Source organism: Sinocyclocheilus anshuiensis, unplaced genomic scaffold (assembly GCF_001515605.1).
Source record: "Sinocyclocheilus anshuiensis isolate Anshui unplaced genomic scaffold, SAMN03320099.WGS_v1.1 scaffold1830, whole genome shotgun sequence".
Lineage (NCBI taxonomy): Eukaryota > Metazoa > Chordata > Actinopteri > Cypriniformes > Cyprinidae > Sinocyclocheilus > Sinocyclocheilus anshuiensis.
In genome coordinates this window covers 397965-403890 of record NW_015546014.1, presented here as the reverse complement: position 1 = coordinate 403890, position 5926 = coordinate 397965, and the positions used below count along the sequence as shown (strand labels likewise).

The 5926-nt window shown below is 34.1% G+C and overlaps 1 long non-coding RNA gene across 1 annotated transcript in view; it reads right to left on the bottom strand.

Moving 5' to 3' along the window:
* LOC107698517 (uncharacterized) overlaps positions 1 to 4136 on the bottom strand; it is a 5900-nt gene extending 1764 nt beyond the window's left edge. The window contains exons 1-2 of the long non-coding RNA XR_001635355.1: positions 4058 to 4136; positions 2478 to 2602 (exon numbers count right to left, since the gene is read on the bottom strand). This is a non-coding gene — a long non-coding RNA (uncharacterized LOC107698517). The remainder of the gene's footprint in view (positions 1 to 2477; positions 2603 to 4057) is intronic.
* Positions 4137 to 5926: the final 1790 nt, after the last annotated feature.

Below are 5926 nucleotides of genomic sequence, written 5' to 3'. Positions count from 1 at the left end.
TGTCCAAGAACCTGAGCATCAGCTCTGGTTTTCATTCAAAATAAAAAAAATGTCTATGACATTCTTAAAGGGGTCATATGATGCGATTTCAAGTTTTCCTTTCTCTTTGGAGTGTTACAAGCTGTTCATGAATAGATAAGATCCCTAAAGTTGGCCAAGGCCCGCCCATGAGGCTGTTTGTCTGATATGTCAAACAACCAACCACAGTTCGTTTCATTCAGCATCACGTTTCGGGGCATGGAAATGTCGCCACAATAACAGACCGGTGTGTAAAACTCTCGGACGTATTTTAAAGTTTCTATGTCGCAAACTTTAAATATTTCACATACTTTTGAAACTCCAGCGTTTAGTTGATCCTGATAAGCGCTCCTCGTCACAGTTGTAAACACTACAGTTTTCTTCTTTCGTGAGGGGGTTTGGCGTCATGGCATCTTTGTTTCTAGGCGGAACGTTAAAGAATGTGACGCACACGTCTCCCTGAAATCCTGTAGATTTCAACCAATCCGATGACGACTTCGAGACTCCTGAAGTGTTTCCACTTTTGTGTCCCATATGCATCAGACGTTTAGCCAACGGTCCGTGGGCATGATGTCTGAGGCAGAGACTATGTGTTTCATTGCGAAAGCGAAAATACTTTGTTTGGCCTTCCAAAAGAGGACACGACTAGAAATCAGTGGTTAAGTTGTATTTACAACAATGTTCCAGAACAGTTCAACCCAAATATTCAGATGTGTGCAGAACATTTTATGGAGGACTGTTTCCTGATCCTGGTAGAGTAGACTACAATGCCGGCTGTTCTGACTCACAGACTGTAAGTACGTTTTCATATTTAAAGAATTTGCCACTGACGATTCAAACGCGAGTTTTGAGCAGTGTAGAGTAGCGCTTGTTGTTTGTCATTTCTCCGATCACAAATGCAGACATGGTTTTATGTTTACGCACCGCGATGCAACGCAATGCGTAAAAAGACAGTATAAGTCATTATAATCTGTAATTATGTCCCCACTGGATGCAACAAATGCCTCGTTTATAATGCGTTTTATTGGTTTTGTCTCGTCGCTCTGGCCGGACACGGCATCACAGTCATTATGCATCACAGGGCTGTCATTATGCTCATCAAACAACAAAACACGTTTTTGACAAAAATAAATCTATATTTAATTTATACAGTGAACACTATGCAGTTTTATTTTACACTTAATCATTACATTTCTGTACCTGAATACTAGCGACCTTATTTTATTTGTAACACTGATCTGTTGTATTTATCTATGTGTCACGTTTATGTTTCTGTTCTATCTGCCTTGACCTAGTTTTCCTGTGTTCCTTGATTAGTTAATTCGGTTCCACCTGTTTATTCATTTATCTCATTTGTCTCTGCTCATTTAAGCCCTGTGTTCTCCTGAGTTCCTTTGTCCTGTATTAGTTTGCGCTTAGATGTTTGTCCTTTTCCTCCTGGTTTATTCTCCTGAGTTTGTTTGAATTAAAGACTGTTTGGTGGATTACTCCTGCGTTGTGCGCTTATCTACAGCCACAAAGCTTGTAATTTATGTATTTGTTCTTATTTTTACTGGCTGTTCACTTGTCTTTAATAATGTTTGAACTTTCTTAGGCTAAGCGTTTTTGCTGTGGTATCGAAGAAGTACTTATGGAAGGCAAAGTTACATTGAATTTTTTATTTTTTATTCTCTTGCTGATCCGAAAAATGATCTGATCCGTGGCTCAAAATGTAATATGATCTGAACCATGAGATTTGTGATCCTTTGAACCACTAATGTATTTGAAATACATTTATTTCATGCTAAGTGTACTACAAATACACTTACATAATTATGTACTTAATGAAAATACCCTGCAATTGTACTTTTGGTGTACTAAACTGGTATACTTAAAGTCTGCTAAATTGGAACAACTAATTTTGTACTTGATTCACATTAATTGTGCTGAAGTAAACATGTACTTAAGTATATTTGATTGTGCTAAAGTGGAACTACTGCAAGTATACTTCAGGTACACTTTAAATATCTTGCTATTAAAATCCGATATTATACAGCGATCATACAATCCTCCTCAATAGTGACATTTAAAACACATTTTAGGCTTAATATTAAGAAATGTGCTTTGTGCACAAGTAGTATTTAAAAAAAAAAAAAGTTTTTTATAATTTATTTTTCTCGATAATAAAATGACAGCCTTTACCTTTAGGGATTTAAAACAAATTGGAGTTTATCCTAATTTTAAGATATTGATGATGACGTTTAAGAACATTCTTTTCAAGGATTTGAATTCTTCAAAAGAATCTTTTTTTTTTTGTTTTTTTTGGTAAATCCAGTGTATTCAGTGTATATGATCTTAATCCACTTCAACACATTCTGACTGCATGTTATAAATCAGAAGAACTAAAGTAAAAAGTTCAAGTTTAACTTGAGAGATATCCAAAGAGCGATCATGAGAAAGCGAGGATAAAAAGTGAAGACCTGAGATTCTATATCTCCTCTGTCAGCCTGGTGCTTCAAATACTGCACAATGTCGCCCAGCTCGCCCGTTTGAGTATGGAGCTCATCGTCACTGTCATTAAATGAACATGTTCTGTGAGAGTTTGCTGCAGAGAAGAGACAAATTTATACAAGATTAGTTCACATCAAAAAAACAATGCAAATCCACATACACAAAACACTGTACAAACCAGCAGTAATCCAGGATGTTCAGTTGAGTCAGCCTGAGACAGCGAGTCTGGGTGTGTCTTTGTTTACAAATGTTTCAGTCCAATGTTTCATTAACAACCAACTTTACACACTTCAGCAGTGTCGTTTTTCTAAATATTTGACTGTGCTCGCTGATAAACAAGAGATCCATCTGATACTAAGCCACCATTTTATTAGCAAATGAGCATTTGCAAATGTAATTCCCTTACGTTCTGTAGTCTGTAGTGAATGCATGATTCAAACTACATTTTACTGACTGAAATCAAATTTAATTAAGTGTCTTTAGACAAGTATGTTTGGTAAGCTGAATTGATGAAATTAACCATGTTGTATTTTTCACTAAATAACATTCTAATTTGATAGTATTTCTGGTAGAAATGTAATCTTTGTATTCATGTTTGTTTCATATATTTTTGAATATATATATATATATATATATATATTAGTGCTGTCAAACGATTAATCGTGATTAATCACATCCAAAATAAAAGTTTTTGTTTGCATAATGTGTGTGTTCTGTGTAAATTTATTATGTATATACAGTATAAATACACACACATACATGTATTTACATGTCTATATTTATATTCATATATTCAATATATACATGCATGTGTGTGTATTTATATATATACATAATAAATATACACAGCACACACATATATTATGTAAACAAAAACTTTTATTTTGGATGCGATTAATCGTTAGACAGCACTATTGTGTGTGTATATATATATATATATATATATATATATATAAACAGAATTTTTTATTTCACTGTCAAATGTTGTGACTACTAAAATGTTCTTAACTACTACTAATTTTTTTTAGGTTTTACCATATGACAGCATCGTTAAGATTGCCATGTAATAAAACAGTAAAAAAAAAAAAGAAACATTATTAAAAGTTTGTCAAAGTTTTTTTAAGGCATTTCAGCCTTTCACTGAGACTTTTCTTGTTACAAATTTGGTTATTAAAGGGTATTAAAGTCATCATCTGTAAAAATGCATGTATAAATACAAGTAATGTTTTGGGATTTTTTTTTTTCTTTTTTTGTAATGTATATGTGTGCCACAACAATGTAATGTCTTTATATTATCTTCATTTAGGGTTTGGTCTTAGCAAATAATATATGTGATTATTTGTGATCAATCTGATTAATTAATAAAGTCATTCAAGTAACTGAAATTACAGCCCTAGTTTACAGTGATTCTTTTGAAATAATTCTATTATCAAGGTAAATACAAACATCCAGAGCTGGTTTAAATGTAACTTATTTACTATACCTATAAAGTCATTAACATTTTCATTTACAAACATTACTAATCTCTGTAGACAAATGTGTAACTCACCCAAGAGTCTTGTACTTTATCACGGTCGATGCTGGTCTGTTTGCCGATGTTGGCATAGTAGCCGTAAGCTGTGTTCTGGTCTTTAGGGAAACCGTCCAGACCCTGCATGTGCTTGTATCCCAAATGCATCAGAGCGAGACGGTCATCAGAGACACCGCCCATCAAACTATACACATGAAACTTTGACACAGTCATTGCTGTATCAAACAATATGTGTATCTGGCGCTCCTGTGTCTGTGTTTCTCTTATAGCTCTTGCTCTCGCTTCTACTGCAGTGTCTCAGGTTTTGTAGCTTTTTATTAAAATACTACTCAAGTCAACATCAAACAAAAGAGAAGGCTACAACCTAAAACAATACCTAAATAGCCATTTAACTAAGGGTTGCCATTAACCTGCTGGTGACGTCATCCAAAGAGAAAGGTGTTTTTAGAGGCTCTTATTAGTTAGTTAAGCAATTTTGATGAAAGATTATGAATGCAAACATTTTTTGTTTGGAAAATTGTGCACTGATGAATAATTCACAATAAGACCATGAAAGTATTAAAGAGATAGTCCATCCAAAAATAACATTCTGTAATTGTTTACTCACCTTCATGTCGTTTCAAACCCGTACACTTTTGTTCATCTTCAGATCACAAATGAAGACATTTTTAATGAAATCTGAGAGATTTCCCTCCATTGCAAGTCTACCACTGTGACACTTCAAAACTTTCATAAAGAAGATTATACATTTTTTCTTTTAAAATTAAATATATAAACATTGATCAGCGAACAAACAGAAGCTCAACATGCTTGAAGCAAAAAAACTATGGAAGGTGGCCAAGGTCAAAAGACTTTAAACTGAACTAATGAAATTTGACGGTCAACATGCATTGTTTGTCCACATTAATGCAACAACATGCGCAGCAGTCAATAAAATTGCTGTATTTGAGACTATATTTGCAATGCAATGGTACAAAAAGTTAGTTATTTTTAATGGTACACTGGTATGCAAGTATGAAAAACTCAGACACTATATTTGTTCATCAGGGATAATGCATCGGTACGTTGTGTGTGATCTTATGTCATGTCCTTTTTAGTTGTTTAATTCAACATTCTTTCTAGGGCAGAAAAGTCTTGGTCCCACTTTATATTAAGTGGCACTAACTACTATGTACTTACATTTAAATTAATAATTTGATACTGTGCACTTGTTGTGTACATACATGTTTTTACATTGTACTTATATTTTGAAAAATACCTGCATGTAATTAATTTCTGTAATTACATTTATAGTTACACTGTTGACCCATCCCTTACACCTTAACCCACCCTTAAACCTACCCATACCACCAAACCTGTTCCTAACCTTACCCGCATCGCACCTCAATTGCAGCAAAAGTGTTTTGCAATACAATATGAACACAATAAATACATTGCACTTATTTTTAAGTAAGTACATAGTAGTTAAGGCAACTTAATATAAAGTGGGACCCTAAAGAAAGTATTAATATGTGGGTAAATCTAGAGGTAAATCTGCTTTAATAAGTATTGCATGTTTAAAAACAGCCAGAATGTGGGGATGTTGAGAGATACATTCAAATTCTTTGTCTTAACAGGGTAAAATTGTGCGTCTTTACACGTACTAAAGAAACATAGCGAAAACCGAGACTTTTAACATGGCCAGAATGTGTATGTCTACATCTACAAAAGAAACCGCATAATTTCACACATTCCATGTAAAGAGTTTTGGCTCAGCCTGCTTTCCATAGAAAACAAACCTCACTAGCTATGTTTCCATTAGGGCTGCACGATAAATCGCATGCGATATTTAATGCGCATCTTGTCAGAAAGCCGGTTCTGTAATCAGCGGTAAATCTCCATCACGTG